This window comes from Canis lupus, chromosome 15, assembly GCF_003254725.2.
Source record: "Canis lupus dingo isolate Sandy chromosome 15, ASM325472v2, whole genome shotgun sequence".
NCBI classification, from domain to species: Eukaryota; Metazoa; Chordata; class Mammalia; order Carnivora; family Canidae; genus Canis; species Canis lupus.
The window spans coordinates 25,410,918-25,432,908 of NC_064257.1; the positions used below are offsets into that span (position 1 = coordinate 25,410,918).

The 21,991-nt window shown below is 36.0% G+C and overlaps 1 long non-coding RNA gene across 1 annotated transcript in view; it reads left to right on the forward strand.

Moving 5' to 3' along the window:
• The window catches only part of LOC112654536 (uncharacterized), a 28,190-nt gene extending 13,278 nt beyond the window's left edge, over positions 1-14,912 (forward strand). Inside the window, exons 2-4 of the long non-coding RNA XR_003133089.3 lie at positions 9,911-9,993; positions 11,450-11,499; positions 14,804-14,912. This is a non-coding gene — a long non-coding RNA (uncharacterized LOC112654536). The remainder of the gene's footprint in view (positions 1-9,910; positions 9,994-11,449; positions 11,500-14,803) is intronic.
• The last annotated feature ends 7,079 nt before the right edge of the window (positions 14,913-21,991 follow it).

The following is a 21,991-nucleotide window of genomic DNA, read 5'->3' on the forward strand; positions in this document are numbered from 1 at the left end:
CTAAAAACTTCTGCTAAAGAAAATCTGTCAAGTTGTTTTTCTCTTGCTGATTTTAAGATTCTCTGTTTGTGCTCAACATTTGACATTTAATTAAAATGTATCTTGGTCTTTGTATTTATCTTATTTGAAATACTATGGGCTTCCTGGACCTGATACCTGTTTTTCTTCTGCAGGTTAGGAAAGTGTTTAGCAATTATTTCTTCAAATAAGCTTTATGACCCTTTTCCTCTCCTCCTCCTTGGATCCCTATAATGTAATTATTGGTCCATCTGATGTTGTGATCTCCTTTAAGTTCTTTAAGCTATCTTCACTCATTTTCATTCTTTTTTCTTCTCAATTTTTTTCTTTTTGAATTGGATTATTCCACTGCCCTGTCTTCAAGTTCACTGATCATTTCTACTCTTAAAACCCTCGTTGAATTTCTCAGTTATTATATCCCTCATCTCTGTGATTTCTGTTGGATACTTCCTTGTATTTTCTCTTTGTTGAAATTCTCATTTTGTTTATGCATTGTTCTCCTGATCTTGGTGAGCATTTTTATAACCATTATTTTGAACTATTTTTTTCAGGGAATTATTTACCTTCATTTCATCAGTGTTTTGTTGTTGTTGTTTTCATCCTAGGGTTTTATCTAATTTTTTCATTTGGAATATAACTGTTTCTTCATTTTCATTGACTCTCTGTACATTAAACATTCACCTTTCTTGGTCTTAAATTTGTAGCCCTCTATAGATTAACCTTATTGTTGAATTCTGTCCTTGCTCTTGGCTTTCTCTCAAGTCTTTGATTTTCCAAGCAACTTTTTTACTCTTGGTGGTTTCCATAGTTCAGTGTGTGCCAAAATATCTCAATGCAGCAAGGGTGAGCATCTCAGCATCTAAATGCAGGCTGATTGTAATTTAGCAGCAGCTTTTGAAGGATGCAAATATACCTCTTTCAGGGGAAGACTGGGAGATTAGCATTCTTTCTGCTCCATCAGGCTGAGCTCTGGGGGAGGCATGGAGGGAGCCAGTTAAGAACTGTTTCTTGGTTTGCTACTGTCTCACCGAACACAAACATGAGTCCTGTTGGCCACTGGGCACAAAAACTGGATGACAGACATGTGAACAAACTCCTTTCACACATGGAGATACATGCAATCTGAGGTGGGGCAGAGGGAGAGAACAAAATTGGTAAAAGCTGTCCCTCCCAGTTTCTGGGGGAAGACTATAGTCAGTGCCTAGATACGTGTTAAATGAGAAGCCTGTTCCTGAGTCTGAAGCTTTTAAGATTTGCAAATAGGCTTCTTCCATGAAAAATCTTAAGAGTTTCATTGTGCTGTTTCTGTGCTTTACACTAAAATGATAGCCAATTAAGAACGGTTTCTCTATTTGATACACTCCTGTGGGATCCATGAATACATCCCCCCTGGCCACTAGAGCCAGGTGATCAAGCAAGACATCCTCTGGTGGTCCTAGTAAAAGCCAGGATACCACGATGTGCATATGATCCTTTCTAGGAATAATGGCCATCTGGAGAGAGTGGCAGAGTCAAAGTATAAAGTGTGCATGTTGGCCTCCACTCTCTCTGCAAGATGTGTTTTATTTTTTAATGTGTTTTAAATTATAAGCATGTTCCTCAGGTTGCAGCTTTTAAGATCAGCAAAGAGGTTTCCTTCAAGGAAAGAGTGGGTATTTGCTGCCTCTCATTGAACCCTGGGGAAAAGCCAAGATGATTCCTTATGAGCTTTTTAAAAGTCTCTCTCTTCCTTTCCCTCCCCTTCTCACCGCCCACTTCCAGGCCCTCCCCTTCCTTCCTTTCTTTTTTTCCTTTAATTCCAATATAATTAACATAGAGTATTAAATTAGTTCCAGGTGTACAATATAGTTATTCATCAATTCTATACATTACTCAGCGCTCATTATGATAAATGTACGCTTAATCCACTTCACCTTTATTACCCATTTCTCTAATCACCTCTACTCTGTCACCCATCAGTTTGGTCTCCATATTTGAGAGTCTGGTTTTTGTCTATTTTTTCCCCCTCATTGTTCATTTATTTCCCAAATTTCATATATGAGTGAAATCATATGGTATTTCTCTTCCTCTGATTTATTTCACTTAATGTTATATGCTCTTGATCCATCCATTTTGCTGAAAATGGCAATATTTTTTTTACAACTACATAATATTCCATTATTCCATATATATATATAGTGTGTGTGTATATAGCTTTTTATTTTGATGTAGTCACAATTGTTCATTTCTGCTTTTGTTTCCCTTGCTTTGGGGAACCTGTCTAGAGAAATGTTGCTATGGCCATACATACATACATACATACATACATATCATTTATTTAGTCACTCATCAGTCAGTGAATATTTGGTCTGCTTCCATAATTTGGCTATTGTAAATAATGCTGCTATAAACTTGGGGGTGCATGTATCCCTTTGGCTTAGTACTTTGGCATTCTTTGGGTAAATACTCAATAGTACAAGTGGTGGATTATAGGATAGTTCCATTAACTTTGAGGAAACGCCCTACGGCTTTCCACAGTGTTTGCACCAGTTTGATTCTCACAAAGCATGCAAGAGGGTTCCTTTTCCTCCACATCCTCACCAAAACCTGTTGTTTTTTGTGTTTTTTATTTTAGCCATTTTGAAAGGTGTGAGGTGTGATATGCCATTGTGATTCTGATTTGTGATTTTGAGGATTAGTGATGATGAGTATCTTTTCATGTATCTATTGGCCATCTGGATGTCTTTTTTGGATAAATATCTATTCCAGTCTTCTCATTTTTAAATTGGATTGTTTTAGGGGTGTTGAGTTTTGTAAGTTTCTTTATATATTTTGGACATTAACCCTTAATCATATATGTTATTTGCAAACACCTTCTTCTATTCAGTAGGTTGCTTTTTAGACTTGTTTATTGTTTCCTTTGCTATGCAGAAGCTTTTTATTTTGATGTAGTCACAATAGTTCATTTCTGCTTTTGTTTCCCTTGCTTTAGGGAACCTGCCTAGAAAAATGTTGCTATGGCCAAGGTCAGAAAAATTACTGCCTCTGCTACTTATAGGACTGTTATGGTTTCAGGTCTCACATTTAGGATTTATTTTTGTGTATGGTGTAAGTAAGTGGTCTAGTCTCATTCTTTTGCATGAAAATGTCCAGTTTTCCTAACACCATTTGTTGAACAGACTATTTTTTCTCTGTTGGATATTCTTTGCTGTTTTGTTGATGATTAATTAGCCATAGAACTGTGGGTTTATTTATGGATTTTCTATTCTGTTAATCTATTTTTGTGCCAGTGCCTTACTGTTTTGATTACTACAAATTTGTAATATGAATTGAGGTCCAGAATCATGATGCCTCCAGCTTTGCTCTTCTTTTCAAAGATTGGTTTGTCTATTTGAGTTTGTTTTTGTGGTTCTATACAAATTTTAGCATTGTTTGTTCTGGTTCTGTTAAAATTGGTGTTGTTATTGTGATAGGGATTGCATTAAATCTGTAGATTCCTTTGGGTAGTATAGACATTTTGGCAATGTTTGTCCTTCTAATCCATGAGCATGGAATATCTTTCCATTTCTTTCTATTGTCTTCAATTTCTTTCATCAATGCTTTATAATTTTCAGAGTGCAGATCTTTTACCTCCATGGGTAAGTTTATTCTTAGGTATTTTATTATTTTTGGTGCAATTAGAAATGGAGTGGTCTTCTCTTTCTACTGTTTCATTATTAGGATATAGAAATGCAACAGATTTCTATGTATTTTGTATTCTGTGAATGTCCTAAATTCATTTATCAATTCTAGTAGTTTTTTGGTGAGGTCTTTAGGGTCTTTTTTTAATAGATAGTATCACATCATCTGCCGAGAGTGAAAATTTTATTTCTTAGCAACTTGGGAGACTTTTATTCATTTAAATTTTCTTCTTGCTGTGGCTAGAATTCCATACTATGTTAAGTAAAAGTGGTAAGAGTGGACATCCTGGTCTTGTTCCTGACCATAGGAGAAAAGTTCTCAGTATATTTTCATGACTGATATGATGTTAGCTGTGGATTTTTCATATATAACCTCTATTATGTTGAGGAACATTCCCTCTAAACCTTCTTTGTTGAGGGTTTTTATCATGTGTGGATTTGTAGAATATTTTTTCTTCATCTATGAAATAATCATACGGATCTTATCCTTTCTTTTGTTGATGTGGCATATTAATTTGTGAGTATTGAACCACCCTGCACCCCAGGAATAAATTCCACTTAGTTGTGATGAACAATTTTTTAATATATTGTTGGATTTGGTTTGCTTATATTTTGTTGAGTATTTTTGCATCTATGTTCATCAGAGATATTGACTGGTAGTTCTTTTTTGCAGTATGTTTATTTTTGATATCAGAGTAATGCTGGTCTCATAGAATGAATTTGGAAGTTTTTGTTTCTTTTCTATATTTTGGAATGGCTGGAGAATAGGTATTAACTCTTTAAATGTTTGGTAGATTTCACCTGTGAATACATCTAGTCCTGGATTTCTATTTGTTGGGAGTGTTCTGATTACTGATTCAATATCATTACTGATAATTGGTCTGTTCACTTTCTTTAGTTCTTGTTAATTCAGTTTTGGGAAATTACATGTTTCTAGGAATTTATCCATTTCTTCTAGGTTGTCCACTTTTATTAGCATGTGATTTTTACAATATTCTCTTACAACACTCTATTTCTATGGTGTCAGTTATTTCTTCTCTGTCATTTCTGATTTTGATTCCCCCCCCCTTTTTTTTTTGATAGGTCTGACTAAAGTTTCCAATTTTATTGATCTTTTTGAAGAACCACCTTCTTGTTTCACTTATTTGTTCTAAAGTGTTTTTAGCCTAGATTTCATGTATTTCTGCTCTGGTCTTTATTATTTCCTTCCTCCTACTGGTTTTGGGTTTTGTTTGTTCATTTTCTAGCTCCCTTAGGTGTAAAGTTTGATTGTTCATTTGAGATTTTTCTTTCTTTTTGAGGTAAGCCTCTGTTGCTATAAAGTTCCCCCTTAACACAACCTTTCCTGCATCCCAAAGATTTTGGACAATTGCGTTTTAATTTTCATGTGTCTTCATATATTTTTTTTATTTCTTCTTTGAGTCCTTGATTGACCCATTCGTTGTCTACTAGCATGCTATTTTACCTCCATGCAATTGTCTTCTTTTCAGATTTTTTCTTGGGTTGATTTCTAATTTCATATTGCTATTGGGAAAGATACATGATATGACTTCAATCTTTTTGAATTTGATGAGACTTGTTTTGTGGCCTAACATGTGATCCACTTTGGAGATTTTGAAAAGAATGTATATTTTTCCTTTTTAGGATAAATGTTCTGCATAGATCCATCTGGTCCAATATGTCATTCAAAGCTACAGTTTTGTCATTGATTTTCTGGATAATCTATCTATTGATGGAAGTGGGGTGTTAAAGTCTCCTACTCTTACTATATTACTCTCAATTACTTTATGTTTGTTAACAGGTGCTTTATGTATTTGGGTATTCCCATGTTGAGTAATGAATATTTACAATTGCTATATGTTCTTGGTGGATTTTTTACTTTGGGATTATGTAGGGTATGTAGGTCTCTTGTTACAGTCTTTGTTTTAAAGTCTCTTTTGTCTGATACAAGTATCTTTACCCTGGCTTTCTTTTCACTTCCATTTACATGATAAATGCTTTTCTTTTTTTTTTTTTAATTTTTTATTGGTGTTCAATTTACTAACATACAGAATAACCCCCAGTGCCCGTCACCCATTCACTCCCACCCCCCGCCCTCCTCCCCTTCCACCACCCCTAGTTCGTTTCCCAGAGTTAGCAGTCTTTACGTTCTGTCTCCCTTTCTGATATTTCCCACACATTTCTTCTCCCTTCCCTTATATTCCCTTTCACTATTATTTATATTCCCCAAATGAATGAGAACATATAATGTTTGTCCTTCTCCGACTGCTTCACTTCACTCAGCATAATACCCTCCAGTTCCATCCACGTTGAAGCAAATGGTGGGTATTTGTCATTTCTAATAGCTGAGGAATATTCCATTGTATACATAAACCACATCTTCTTTATCCATTCATCTTTCGTTGGACACCGAGGCTCCTTCCACAGTTTGGCTATCGTGGCCATTGCTGCTATAAACATCGGGGTGCAGGTGTCCCGGCGTTTCACTGCATCTGTATCTTTGGGGTAAATCCCCAATAGTGCAATTGCTGGGTCGTAGGGCAGGTCTATTTTTAACTCTTTTCCATCCCTTCACTTTTAATCTTCATGTATCGTTAGGTCTGCAATAAGTCTCTTGTACATGGTATATAGGTGGGTCTTACTTTTTAAATCCATTCTGTCACCCTGTCTTTTGATTGGAGTGTTTAGTGTATTTACATTCAAAGTAATTATTGATATATATGTATTTACAGATATTTTCTTATTTTTAATGGTTGTTTTTATACTCCTCTGTTTCTTCTCTTGCTTTTTCTCTCATGGTTTGCTCGCTTTCTTTAGGATATACTGAAATTCCTTTCTGTTTATTTTTTTCATATGTATTGTCAGTTTTTGTTTTGTGGTTACCATTATGTTTATATACAGTATTCTTATGCATATAGCAGTCCATGTTAAGTCGGTGGTTGCTTAAGTTTGAACCTACTCTTCACATCTTTGTCATCCATGTTTCAGGTATATGGTGTCATACTCTAGATCTTTTTATTTTATGCATCCCTGGACTGATTTTTATAGATATATTTAATTTTACTACTTTTGTGCTTCCTCCTTTTCTTCCTCCTTTCCACTCAAAGTCTCTTTAACATTCCTTGTACAGCTGGTTTAGTAATCATGAATTCCTTCAACTATCATTTGGGAAAGTCTATCTGTCCTATTCTGTGTGATAGCCTTGTTGGATACTGTTCTTAGCTGTTTTTTTCCCCTTCCCTTTCTGCAGTTTGAGTATATCATGCCACTCACTCTGGCCTGCCAAGTTTCTGCTGAAAAATCATCTGGTAGCTTTACAGGATTCCCCCTGTATGTAACTGTTCTTTTATTTTTCTCTTGCTGCTTTTAAAATTTTCTCTTTATTGCAACTTTTTTTGGCATTTTAACTAGTATGTGTATTGTTGTGGACCAGTCTGGGATAATTTTGTGGGGTTCTCTCTCTGCCTCCTGGATGTGGATTTCTGTTTTCTTCCCCAGATTCAGGAAATTTTCAGCTATTTATTCAAATAAATTTTCTGCCTCCTTTCTTCTTTCTACTCTTTCTGGGATCCATATAATGCAAATGTTACCACATATAATGGTGTCACTAAATTCCCAAAGTCTATTTTCATTTTTATCATTTTTTTCTCACTCCTGTTCAACTCAATTGCGTCACCTTGTCTTTCAGAACCTTGATCCTTTCTTCTGCTTTCTCTAGTATATTATTTATTCCATCTAATGTACTTTTAATTTCAGTTATTAACTTCTTCATCTCTCGTTCTTATTTATGTTTTCTATCTCTTTGTCGAGGGTCTCACTGAGGTCTTCCATTTTTTTCTCAAGTATAGTGAGTATCTTTATGACCATTGCTTTTATTTTTTATTTTATTTTATTTATTTTATTTTTTTATTTTTATTTTTTATTTTTTTTTATTTTTTTTATTTTTAATGACCATTGCTTTTAAATACTCTAGCAGGCATATTGCTTATCTCTGTTTTATTTAGCTCTCTTGATAGGATTTTGCCATGTTCTTTCATTTGGGGTATATTCTCCTGTCTCCTTGCTTTGTCTAATGCTCTGAGGCTGAGTTACATTTGCCTTCAGTCCAGTCCTATGCAGTGACTCTTTGCCTGTTTTGGGTAGGGTTCAGTCCCTGTGTTGTTAGTAGACCAGAATGGGATCTCATTGGGCTTGAAGTGAGTCAGATGAGGTACTTGCCAGAGATGCAGTTGCACCAAAATGTAGGGCACTTTTCCTGTGTTGTTCCCTGAAAAGCTTTCATTGGTGGGAGAGGCCTCCTATTAGACCAGATATCTGCTTCCAGCCCACTGCTTGGGTCATAGTTGGTTCATGCGTGGTTATCTTTTCCCTTCCCTAGGTCAGGAGTCACTTTAGAGTGCCAGACTCACCCTGTCATGGTTGCTTGAACACTGCCAGACTTGTGGCACTGCTTGGATGGACTCTGGCCAAGGAGTATTTGTAGGGGCACTTCCACAGGAAAAATCAGGGACACCCAGTGTTAGAAAGGTTGTTCAGGTCTGCTTTAGGAGGGGACCTGGAGCTGCTTTAGGAAACTTTTGTAGGGCTGGAGGGGATGAATTTGCAACAGAGTAAGGGGGCAAGATGAGTGGTGCCAGTGAGGCCCACTTTGGAAGGTGACCTGTAACCACTCAAACTAACCCCACTGGATTGGAAGGAACAAATTAGCATAAGTGTGCAGGATTGGGTTCTGCTGTTATCAAACTAAGTAAAGAGTGTTGGCATTGAACTGGTTTTTGCAGGTGTCCGTATATCTTGGCCACTGGACAGGGATGGGAAATAACACTAGCCAGATCCTTTGTTCCTGGAGAAGTCTCTCAGCAATCTCTTCCAGCACATGCTCTGAGATTAGTTAACAAATATCCCTCCTGTATACCTCAGTTATTTTTCAAACTACTGCTTGTATGCTTTACTTCTGAGGGCTGTTTATTATGTTGTCTCTTTAAGGGTGGGGACTCAGTTTCCTCTTGTCCTCTTGGCTCTCCCAGACTAAGCTTGCTAGTTTCTAAAGTTCCAGGTGTTAAGCCCAGCTGAATATAAGAACTCACAAAATTAGGTCTGGTTTTCAAGCCAAACATTATGAGGGTTTGTTTTCCTTGTTGGGTTCCCCATGCCTGGTGTCCTGGTGTGAAGGTCTGTTTCTCTCCACCCTCTGCATCCATGGAATTCCTCCTTCATAAGGACAGTCCCTTAAGTTCCTTTAGCTCCTGACAGCATCTCAGCCCTTCCTACTCCCCTGATCTAGCCTCTTTTGTACATTTAGGGTGTCTGTTCCACCCGTCTTTGGGTAGTTTTCTGGGTTATTTACAGTGATGTGAGTGCTATGTAAATGTATCCATGGGATGAGGTGAGCTTAGGATTCTCCAACTCCACCATCTCCCTAAAAGGTGTTTCTTAGTTCACTGTAATATTATGGTTTCATGGACACAATCCACATCAGCTTTCAGAGTTAGATGTTTTGAGGTTCATCTCTCAAGTGGGAGCCTTAAAAACTGGAGAACCAGATGGTGGGATCCAAATCTTTTATTGCTCAAGAAGAAGTTGGGAGTTATATATTTCCTCCTGAGTATGTGTGTCAGCCTCTTCTAACCATTTCAATATGGGTTTCTCGTATTCATTTGATGTATAGCAGAGGCTCAGCTAGTTTGGATTTCTTTCAGAGGTAATTGTTCCATATGTAGTGACAGATTCAGTGTGTTTGGAGGAGGTGATTTAAGGAGCCTCCAATATTGCCACGTTGAAGTGGAACCCACTTATCTTCCTTCTCATTTTCTCTTCTTTGACTGGATAATATCAAAAGAACTATCTTCAGTTTTGGAGATTCTTTCCTTTGCCTCATAAAGCCTGCTGTTGAAGTTCTGTATTATGTTTTTAATTTCATTTATTGTATTCTTCATATCCAGAATTTTTTAAATGATTTGTTTATTAAACTTCTAATCTTGTTCATGCATTGTTTTCCTGTTTATTGAGTTGTCTTTATTATCTTGAATTTCACTGAATTTCCTTAAAATAATTATTTTGAATTCTTCTTTCAGGCAATTACTGGGTTGCCTTTTTTTTTTTTTTTTTGGTGTTTAGTTACTAAAAATTGTTTTGCTTGGTAGTATCATATTTCCCTGTTTTCATTTCATGTTTCTAATAGTTTTGCATTTATGTCTGTACATTTGAGGATGTGTTACTTCTTGTCTTTTCAGACTGTCTTCAGACCTACCTAAAGGTGGCTGTGAGGGCGCCAGTCATGTGAAGTGCAGCATCTTGATTCCTAGAAGGACAGTTGGTAAGTCTGTGTATTGTTACTTGAGGTAACATCAGCAAGATGTTAAGATCACAGATCTTCTGTGGTCAAGAATGTGAAAGTCCTGTGGGTAGCACTGCTGGCTACTACTATTGAAGGTCCTCAGAAGTGAAGGCTTCTGGTATCTTGTTCTCCATTTTTCCTTTGGGAGAAAGTCTGGCCAATGGAATTACTTTTGGGACCTAAAGATATGGCATCCTTGCACTCACATTAGCAGTAGAAACAGGATCCAATTAGACACACACAGAGAATACCAAAGCTTCTCAGTTTTGGAGCACAGATCCACTACTGCCAGTATCTGAAGTGTGAGAGTGTACAGATCTCCTGTGGAACTAGGTTCTGTCTATGGGGCTCAATGCAGTGACTGAGGCCCTGGGGACAAAAAGAACAGAAATATTAGGTCTGAGATGACAGGGTGCAGCAGTGGCACACCCTGGGGATAGTGAGTTAAAGTCTGAACTCTTGCCCCAGGAGACAGGGCACAGAGAAGGAGCAATGCAGCCTGGTGATGGTGGAAGGAAGCCTTGACTTAGGACCAAGCGTGGGATGTAGAGCAGTGGAAGTTTAGGCTGGTAACAACCTATGAAAGTGAAAATTTGGGATTTGGGGTTGAGTGCAGAATAGCAACATCAGCAGCTGTCATCTCATGGATAGTTACCTGATAGTGGAGTGGAGCACAGTAGCAACTAGGGCACCTGGGAGCAGGTCTCATGTAGCCACAGCTCCATCCAGGGAAGAGACATACCAACAAAGACTCTGTAGCACTGTCAGCTGGGTTCATTGTTGATAAAAACTGTGGGGTTCCTCAGTAGCAAAGGTTTCAAGTGCCCATGGCCCTGAGGCTTGCTGGGGATTCTACTGGTCTCCTTCTCCCCATAAGGTAAAAATCCCTCTGAGAGGATCCTTCTTAGAATTGAGCTGCTCTGGCCTAGGGAATGGATGACACATGTAAAATGTTTCCTATGCTTCTTTATGTGGCCATTTTCAGGTTTGAGATTCAAAAAATTACTGTTGATGCTTTTAGTCCAAAGGTTTTCAGAGCTATTTTCATCAGTTTTTGGTTGGTTGTTTATTGTATTTATGGGGAAGACAAGTGTTGGGACCTCCTAGCCCTCCATCTGCTCAAAATTGACTCTATTTTATAGATTCCTGACCCCTTCTTTGTTTTAAATAGCATTATAATATATTGCACTTATTTTTTTTTAATCTCTGAGCCACTTAGTTTGATAGATATTTTACAGAATTGGATTTTGCTTTTTTAAATCTCCAAAGGGAAATCTTTCTCTCATCTCTCTCCCCTACCTCTCCCCAATTTTAAAGAGTTCAGTTGAGTTCATTTACAGTTTTATTTGTATTAGTTCTGAAATACTTTTACAAATATACATTTTCTCTATTTTAAGATTTTTATGACATAGAAATATTAAATTTTTTTTCAAAGGTTAGAAAAAAGATTGGTAGCCAAGAGAAAGACATTCTTTCCTTTATCTGGTGAGTATTTACTGAATATAAATTATGTGCTCAGTACTCTTTACTGAACAAATGTGGAAAAATCCTTTTGTGGAGGAGCTCACATTTTCTTAGTAGGGCTAATATTAAACCTAGTGAATAAATAAACTATGTAGTTAGCTTGTGGATAATATATGGTATGAAATACAAATAGATTATAGTAAGAGAAAATCTTGAAGATTTTTTGAATGAATGAGTTAGGGTTTCAGTTTTAAATAGGAGGGTCCAGGTAGACTTCATTGAAAAGATGACATTTGCACAAAAATGTGAATGGGATGAGAAGTTAGCTGTATAGCCATTAAGGGAAGGGCATTCCAAGCAGAGGGATTCCAGTATTGCCAATGATTCTTCTGAAGAAGGCAAGTGAAGATGGGTAAAAATATAGATGGAACTTTGAGGTGGAATGTGCATGCCCAGTTTTATTAGAAGAATGGAATATGAACATATCCTTTGAGGATGAGTTGAAGACATATGCAGGTTGGCAAAATATGGGAGAGTCATTGTGGGAAAAGCAAAGAGTACAAACTAGAGAGGAGTAAGAGTTGTGTTCAGGAACCACTAGGCTGACAAGAGAATGGATGTTATTCATTTTCAGTAGAGTCATTCAGGGAAAATAGGCAATTTTCTGTGAAACGCTGTTTGGACTAGATGTGGTTGTTGTTTGTTCATACTATATGCCAGCCTTTTCTAGGCTGCTTTATATATTTCAATACTATTGCAAAAATTATTAATTTTAAGTATGAGGTTTTTTGGACTCAAACAGAATAAACTATACAATGTTAAAATGTAGCCAACATCCAAGCTATCATTAGAAGATGGGATTGCTTTGGAGAAGGAATAAACAACAACAACAAAAATACATACTGGTTAATCTTTAGGTGATGGTTTTATTTTATAAGGTAAAAACTCAAAAGAGCCATTCTGATGAAAAGTGATAATTTATACCCAATAGGCACAAAGGCAAGTGTGCCAACAGGTACTGGACCTGGAAATAGGGGACAGGCAAGGAGTAGAAGCAAGTCATTTCTTTCTCAGTTGTTTTTATCATTAGGGTTTCAGATTTTATAATGGTTAACAATATATACTTTGTGAAATGAAATGTTTAGACATCTTTCAGTCACTTATTTTTGTATTGTAGTATGAAAAAAAAACAGTTGTTACAAAGTGTGTTTATGTGTAATTCCTCCTTTTTCATTCACTCTTTGCTAATATATTATTTTCACTAAGGCACAGCATTAATGTGAAAATCCAAGATACTTTATTTGTGGATTTTTTTAGGGTTGATATTATACTTGCAGATGAAAATGCTTTCAAAATTATTTATTTCAAACATTATCTTTGTGCGTTTTCTCATGCATACAATTTCTCATGTTGTAAATGCCATTACAGATACCTTGCAGTGGCTATAAAGCATTTTGAATGGCATCTTAAAAGTAATACCAAATATAAGTGATATAATTGAATAAAATTTAATATTGTGGGAGTTTAGTATTTTGTAGTGGGAATGTGATAATATTCTAATCATTCACTCTTGTTGAAAGCAATTCTGATTGAGATAACAAATCATGTATCATTTGGTCTGTAATATTAATGACTCATCCTTGAATTTTTATATCATTATCAATAACCACACATACTATTTATGTGGTACAGTGATGTTTCAGTTTTCACAGCTAGGTTTTTAATTTTTTATGTCGATATAGTGGCATATTTTATAGAGATGCTTCAACAACTATCTAGACATATTGTAGGCTGATAAATAGAAATTATCTTAAATTCATTTGCAATAAAATTGAATAGCTGACCCGAGGGCTTAGGTTAAGAGAGGCAAGTGAATGTATTGTACAACATCATTTTTTATTTCTTTTGGGTTTGATTTTTCTCTGTGATTTGTAATGAAATAGATTAATGGGCCCAATTCTATTACTGATTAAATGGATTTGACTGGGACCTTTAACAGAAAAGGCACAATAGCAGTCAGCTTCAGATCAAAAGCTTTAAAATAAAAATGAAGGACTATTTCAGGGAGAAAAAGAACTAGGCAGTAATATAGAGGGAGACTTATTTAAATTCAAATGGATCATTTGATTAAATGCAAGGATCACACTGCTACATGTTGTTAATAAGCTGGCATATACAAACTAGGTACTATTAAATTATGAAAATACTTCATGTGCAGACCAATTTTTTCCATTTTTCAAATATGTTTTGAATAGTTACTATGTACCAAGCATTATTAACTTTTGTTACAAATTGAATTGTGTCCTCCCCATAAAAGTTATGTTGAAGTCCAAACTTAACTTACCCGTGGAGTATGGCCTTATTTGAAAATAGGGTATTTGCAGATAATGCCAAGTTAAGATGAGATCAGTAGGGTAGCCTCTGATTCAAAATGACTGTTGTCCTTGTAAGAAGAGAAAAATTAGAATATGGATTCAAACAAAGGAGAAAATGGCCCATGTAAAGACAGAAAAGACCAGAAGAAAACCATGTGACAACAGAGGCAGAGGTTATAGTAATGCAGCTGTGAATCCAGCAAGTCTAAGGATGGGTGGCCATCACCAGAAGTTAGGAAAGGAAGGAGTTCTCCCTTAAACATTTCAGGGAAAGTATGGCCCTACTGACCCCTTGATTTTGGAATTCTTGTTTTCAGAACTATGAGAAAATAAACTTCTGTACTTTTAAGCCATCCATTTTGTGGTACTTAGGCATAGCAGCCCTAAAAATACAGAATTATGCATTCTAATATTAAAATATAGGCTATATATTTTAATAGGCTCTGGAAAAAGCTAAATGATGTGATCAATTTGTGAAATTAACTGTTACAATGTCTCATTCAGATATAATTATATATACATACAAGCATCACTAAAGTAAGACATTTTACTAGTGACGCAAGACTCAATCACAATAAAGACATTTAAGGAACTTAAAAAGGGAAGACATATACCTCTACCCCCAAAAAAGTCTATAAAATAATTTTTCCAGTCCATGACACTGGTATAGATATGATGCCCTAATAATTTCTGGTGAAGAAGAGACTTCATTTGATTGGAAATACTTCAGGGAAGAGGCATGAGATTAGGATAGTTTGGATTTGATAGTTTGAAATACAAATTTAGAGGGAAGGTCTTGAATAGGTAACCATGTGGACAGAACCACAGAAATAAAAAGCACATGAGAGTGGGATATTCAACACCCATGCTCTTGTCTATGCTAAAATTCTTCAGTAGTGGCAGTTGTGATATTGAAACCGTATATTTCTACTTCTTTCTAATGCACTCAGCCTCTGAAGCAACTGGGAGGGGTTTCTACAAACTTCATCCTCTGGACAGACAAGGTAAGAGTTAAAAGGGAAAAAAACAAGGAGTCAAATACTTCACCTTGAATGTCTGTAAACTTATAAACTTTCACTTTCAAGAAACTCATACTTGAGACAAAAGTGTATTTGTTTTCCTTTCCCTTCTGCAAAGCTTTCATTCAAATATGAAGAGCCAGACCCTGTTAGAATTTAAGCCAAGCATTGGTATTTTAGCATAGGAAACCGAGGTTTAGACTGATTATCATATGGGAAGAGAGATCACAAAGGAATGTAGCTAGACATTAAAAAAATATGGTTCTTTAGGAAGTGCCCATCTCCAGTGTTTTGGATTAAGCCCAAAGATTGGTGGAGATAAAGTAAACCCCTAGAAATGAAAAGACTAATCACTTGGCTTCCCACAGTATAATATAAAAAGTGCCAAGCCTTATGGGAAAACCCACTATCCAAAATGGTAGCTGGGAGATTCTTAGTCAGATGGGTATGAGGTCAACCATACAAAGTCATGAATTCCCAGGGTAGTGTGGGAAGATAACCAATGTTCCTGAGTATCCTGTCCCCACCAAAGGTTCAGAATTGATGAGAGCATCAAAGTACTAGAAAAAGAATGAGAGTTGGGACAAAGAGGATGCACTGTTTAATTCTGACAGTTAAAACCTGATATGGGGACATGCACTGGATCAGTAAAAGCAATGAAAATAGTGAGGGCCAGATGGAGGTGAACTACATTTTGATGCAGACTAGTCAGAAAGTGGCATGAGGAGCAGATATCCCCCTTCTAATACTGAGATATTATAACTCCACCTTAGGATTTAGATAACTCAGAGAGAAATTAAGGAGAACCATGTCTGTGTATATTTGTGTGTGCCTGATGATGGTATATGTGTGGGACGTAGGATTCTAAGAGTCTTGTTGTAAAACAGAAGTAATTTTTAAGATTTTATTTATATATTCATGAAAGACACATAGAAAGGCAGAGATGTAGGCAGAGGGAGAAGCAAGCTCCAGGCAGGGAGCCTGATGTAGGACTCGATCCTGAGACCGTGGATCACGCCCTGAGCCAGGGGCAGGTGCTCAACCACTGAACCACCCAGGTGTCCCCAGAAGTACTTTATTTACCATGAATTAGTAGAGTTGAGCATTTTTTATCTCCATAGAATTGGGATCTTAAGAACAATAAACGCAGTTACAAACAAAGTTCTATTTTACACACCCAATTTTGTGGACTGTTTTCACTCTATAGTTGATATCTATTGAAAGAAATTGAGATATGGGAGTGCCATAAATGATAATTTACCCTATGTCCTGATGAAGAGTCACATTTATGAAATACTGTGATTAGGCCATTTAATATTAATCTTTTATACTCTTAAAAGATTTTTTACTGAAGCATAGTTGATACACAATGGTGCATTAGTTTCAGGTGTAGAACATCGTGATTCAACAAGTCTATAGGTTGTGCTCACCACAAGTGAGCAGAAGTACCACAAACTGGATGGCTTTACTTTTTATCCTCATGACTTATTCGTTCCATAACTATAAGTCAGCATCTCCCCTCTGGCAACTAAGAGTTTGTCCTCTGTACTAATGGATCCGTTTCTGCTTTTTGTTTTTCAGATCCTACTTGTAAGTAAAATCAATGTTTTTTGTCTTTCTCTGACTTCCATTAGCATGATACCTTCTGTATCAATTCATTTCTCATATGGCAAGATCTCACCTTTTTATGGCTAGTGTTCCATTGTGTGTGTGTGTATACACCACCTTTTCTTATTCATCTATCAATGGACATATGGGTTGTTTTCAGATCTTGGCTATTGTAAATAATGTTCAATAAACATAGAGGTCATATATCTTTTTAAATGAGTGTTCTCATTTTCTTCTTCTTTTTTTTTTTAATTTATGATAGTCACACGCAGCGAGAGAGAGGCAGAGACACAGGCAGAGGGAGAAGCAGGCTCCATGCACCGGGAGCCCGACGTGGGATTGGATCCCGGGTCTCCAGGATCGCGCCCTGGGCCAAAGGCAGGCGCCAAACCAGTGCGCCACCCAGGGATCCCTGTTCTCATTTTCTTTTACAAATACCCAGTAGTGGAATTACTGAATTGCATAGTATTTCTATTTTTATTTATTTCTATTTTTAATTTTCCACAGTGGCTGTGCCAATTTCCACTCTCACCAATAGTGCACAACTATTCCTTGACTCCACCATCCTCACCCACTTGTTATTTCTTGTCCTTTTGACACTAGCCATTCTGACAGGTATGAGGTGATATCTCATTGTGGTTTTGATTTTGATTTCCCTGATGATTAGTGACACTGAACATCCTCTCATGCATCTGTTGGCCATCTGAAGTCTTCTCTGGAAAAAATGTATATTCAGATCCTCTGCCCATTTTTTAATTGGAATTTTTTCTTAGTACTGAGTTGGATAACTTCTTTCTATATTTTGGATATTAACACTTTGTTGGATATATCATTTGTAAATATCTTTTCCCATTCAGTAGATTGCCTTTTCTGTGTGATCTGGTTTCCTTTGCTGTGCAAAAGCTTCTTAGAGGAGTTCCAATTGTTTATTTTTGCTTTTGTTTCCCTTGCCTCAGGAGATCTGTCCACAAATAAGTTGCTAAGGCCAATGTCTAAGACTACTACCTCTGTTTTTGTTAGGACTTTAATGGTTTCAGGACTCACATTTATGCCTTTAATCCATTTTCAACTTATTTTTTTGTTTGGTATGAGAAAGTAGTCCAGTTTTTTTTTCTTTTGCAGGTAGCTGTCAGGTTTGCCAGCACTATTGAAAAGACTATCTTTTCCTCATTGTATAATTCTTGTCTCCTGCGTTATAGATTAATTGACCATATGAGTCTATTTCTGGGCCCTTTATCATGTTTCATTAATCTATGTGTTTATTTTTATGCTACTACCATACTGATTTTATTACTGTGGCTTTATAGTTTAAGATTTTGTATTTATTTACTCATGAGACACACACACACACAGAGGCAGAGACACAGGGAGAAGCAGGCTCCATGCAGGGAACCTGACATTGGACTCAATGCTGGGACCCCAGGATCCCACTGTGGGCTGAAGGCAGAGCTAAACCACTGAGCCACCTGGGCTGCCCTGTAGTTTATCTTGAAAGGCATTGTGATACCTTCAGGTTTGTTCTTTCTCAAGATTGCTTTGGTCAGCCATAAGGTTTTGATGATTCTGTCAAAATCCTTGAGTTTGACTTAGACATAATGAACCTGCTTAATGTGAATAGTCATGTGATTAGCTCAAACTAAATCTATTAGTACTAATTACAAAGATGGCCAAAATATAACAGTCCCTAAACTATTTCCTATCAGCTCTATCTTTTGAGCTATAGGCCCAGTTATGTGTCCATAGCATGTTTAGAATATTTTCCAAAATAAATCAATCCTTGAGTAAAGTTTAAAATATGATAAAATACTGTAGGTGTTCCTCAGGAGAAAAATAAAAGCTACAATGTTGTATGTTTTCATTACATATAAAATAATTTAAGAGACTGATATTTTGAAAAATGGAATCAGAATAGGTTTTCTCACTTTATACATATACTTATGGTAAAATATGAATATTTTATATTTTACAGCAAAATTATATTGATATCTATGATGTTACTTTAAACTCTTCTGTTTCTGCTTGTTACACAACTCTTATTTTATATGAAGGAAATTCTGAAATGACTTTTGTGCCTTTTTTTAAGAATATGAAACATTTGGTGGGATCCCTGGGTGGCGCAGCGGTTTGGCGCCTGCCTTTGGCCCAGGGCGCGATCCTGGAGACCCGGGATCGAATCCCACGTCGGGCTCCCGGTGCATGGAGCCTGCTTCTCCCTCTGCCTATGTCTCTGCCTCTCTCTGTGACTATCATAAATAAATAAAAATTAAAAAAAAAAAGAATATGAAACATTTGGTGGTAAGAATACAAAACAATTTGAAAAGTACCCATAAGAGATTATAGGTCCAGCTTGCTCTGCTCAGCACATCTAAAACATTGATTTGAATGTTCTTTTTGAAATTTTGTATCTAGTCTTCATAACTTTTTGCTCAAGTTATGCATTAATGAATAATATTTACATAGTCTTAGATCAGATCTATTAGAATAATGAAGTTTGCAAACTCCTACGAAGTTATTTTTTTTAAAACATGCATTTTGCTGCCTTAGGTAAATAACTTTGATTTTCAAGTATTAATACTTAAATAAGTATGTTCAAAAACTGGGAGAAGAGTAATTTAGCAGACATACCTTATGCCTAGAAATGTACTCATATTCAAAACTCTCTATTCCTTGTTTTTAAAAATTGTCTGATCTTTATTCATCAGCTAGAGTGAGGGGCCATAGCAGGCATAGTTCAAGGCAGCAGCGTGAGTCAAATTTCAAAAAATAAGGTCAGTACTAGTGAAGTAACGTTTAATGTCAGATCTCAAAGGTGTGTATAGGACAGTCAATAATACATGAAGCAAAAGATAGGGAGTTGATTAGAAATTTCAAAAGCTCAAAGGAAAAGGGAAAACAGACCATTTTATTTTGAAGCAAGTATCCATGTCCACCAGGTGATAGAAGAAAGAAGAAATACTTAGTAATTTTCAAAAGGCTATATATATAGCCTTCGATTCTATACCAATAAGGGATGATTATTTTTAAGTGTTCATGTTACTATTTTGGATTTTCTTTTGGCTTCTGTTTTCTTAAAAATTTTGATTCTGCATTTTCCTTTGCAAAGTTGTCTAGAAAGAAAGACAAAAGGGTGTAATATACAAAGTGGGAAGTATTCAGTGCATTTCACAGCAGTAAGTTATAGTCTGTTGGCCAGATTATTCTGTGCCCAGCTGTTTGAAACAGAGTCAGAAAGTTAACTCTTGTTCACTAATCCGTTTGTTTTGTTTGGGAAAAGCAAAATCTAAGTTGTTCAATTATAACATTTTTAAGAATCAGATTATTGGAGACAATTAGAAAATACGCTGTGAACTCCTAAACCCACTTCAGATTATATAAAATAAGGACACCAATGTATTTTTTATTCCACTTATTCTTTGTTCAGTAAATCCTCTGCTATTTTTAGCGACCACAGTGTGTCACAAATTATGTATTTGGGGCTATTCATAGTATGTTTATTTAACACCTAAGTATTTCTTGCAAACACAGCTAGAAAATTTAATAGAATCTCTTTTAAAAATGAAAACTGGACTTTTTATTGAAAACATTACTAATTTAAAGGACTAGCTAATGCTTTATGATTATTTATCCTGTTAATAAAAGTAAATTTTTGGTTAAGATATATTCAAATGCCCATAAAATATAATTTATATCTCTTCAAGGAATGTTCATTGCTAGTATTTGCAATAAAGTTAATTTCTTTAGCAAACAGTAAAAAAAAAGGGGGGGGTATAAGTGCATAACAACACAGAGAGATACTTTTCATTACTTTTGTAACACACAGGAAGATGTTTTTCTCAATGCTCAAACTGCTCCTGGTATCATAGAGGTATCATAGATCCCAAATGCGACATGTTGAAATTTATTCTTTAGTATATCTATTTATTTAATTATTTAGTTTTTATTGAGCAATTATAAGCATTGGAGAAATGATAACATATTGATGCTATAAGAACAAATGACAGAAGGTCTTTGGTTCCAAAGAATTTAGAGTATAGTGGAGTGGGTTATCATGATCCTTGTGTTAATAGCTAATACTATTAAGGGCTTTACATGCATTAGCTTATTCTTTACAACAATTCAAGGTAGTGACCCTTTTACATGTGATCTTCACTGTACAGAGGGTGAAAAGTGAGTCACAGAAACAAAGTGATTAGCTTAAAGGCACACAGCTAATCAATATCAGAGCCAATATTTGGAACCAGGTCATTTAGCTCCAGTGCCTGGGCTTTAACCCACTACATAAGAAAAAATACACAGGATGCTGTCGGAGTGTAGAGAAAATCCTCATCCATCAGATTCAAGAAAATCTTTAGTTTTGATGAAGGAATAGAATTCCCCAAACAGTGGGGACTCTCTGTGTTTATTTAGAAGTGTTCGTTCATGTGGAAAAAAGGAAGGAAATAGAGCTAGGATTTTAGAGCAAGCATCAGGACCCAATAGATCTTGGATAATAATCTGAGAAATCTGAACTTTATAGGGCAGTAAGCAAGGCAACAATATAATAATTACATTTTGGAAAGTTCATCTTGGCAACCATGAGGTAAATGAAGGGGCCAGTTGAAGTAAATCATGAAAAATTGGTAAAAAATGCAAACATAAAAATTGACAGTGGAAGAAAAAGACAAAGAATGTCCATTTTTATTAAATGACATTTAAAATAGTAAACATTTTTGTGTGCTAGGCATTTTACTTGTCACTTTCTATGTGTAACCTCCCTAATTCCCAAGCAGTTCTATGAGAGATTTTATTAGTGATGTTTTATATTGAGGCAATCAGGGCTTAGAGAAGTTAAATCACTTGCTCAAGGTTTACAGCTAGTCGGTGGCAGATTTGGGATTCAACTCCATGGCTTACATTCTTTCTAGTCTACGATGCTGGTTGCCATCAGTCTTTAAGAACAAAACTGCAGATCTCAAGCCAAAGTGGTAGTACAATGGTAAATTAGAAGTTTGAATTTATATTAACACTCAGGCCTCTAATATTGCTGTGAATTTTGCATCATTTCACCAAAATGTGAAAAAAGGAAATTCAAATAATTTTATCAAAAGGATTTCTAATTGCTCCATTCACCTGCTATCTCTTACTCAAACTCTGAGTTGGCATCAGGCATCTCATCTGGTGGTATAAGATCAGCGAACATCTTCCTGTTCTTAAGTCCAAAGAATGCTTTTAATGCTCTTCTTAGCCTGCTTCTCAGTAACATCCATCTGTTTTCCAAGTTCTTGCTTTGACACATTCTCACCATTTGAATTTCTGACAACAGTATCTTTGACTTTTTCTTATCCCACTGTATCTTTGTCAAGCTCATCACGGTGGGCCATTAAATATTAGAATTGGTTAAGCTTAATGACAGCATCTCTTGTATTCTAATCTCATACTTTCTTTCATTTATAGGATTTCAATTGGTACCTATTTAGATATAACATGCACTTACCTAGGTCCCTTCTTTAATATACCTTCTTGACAATCTTA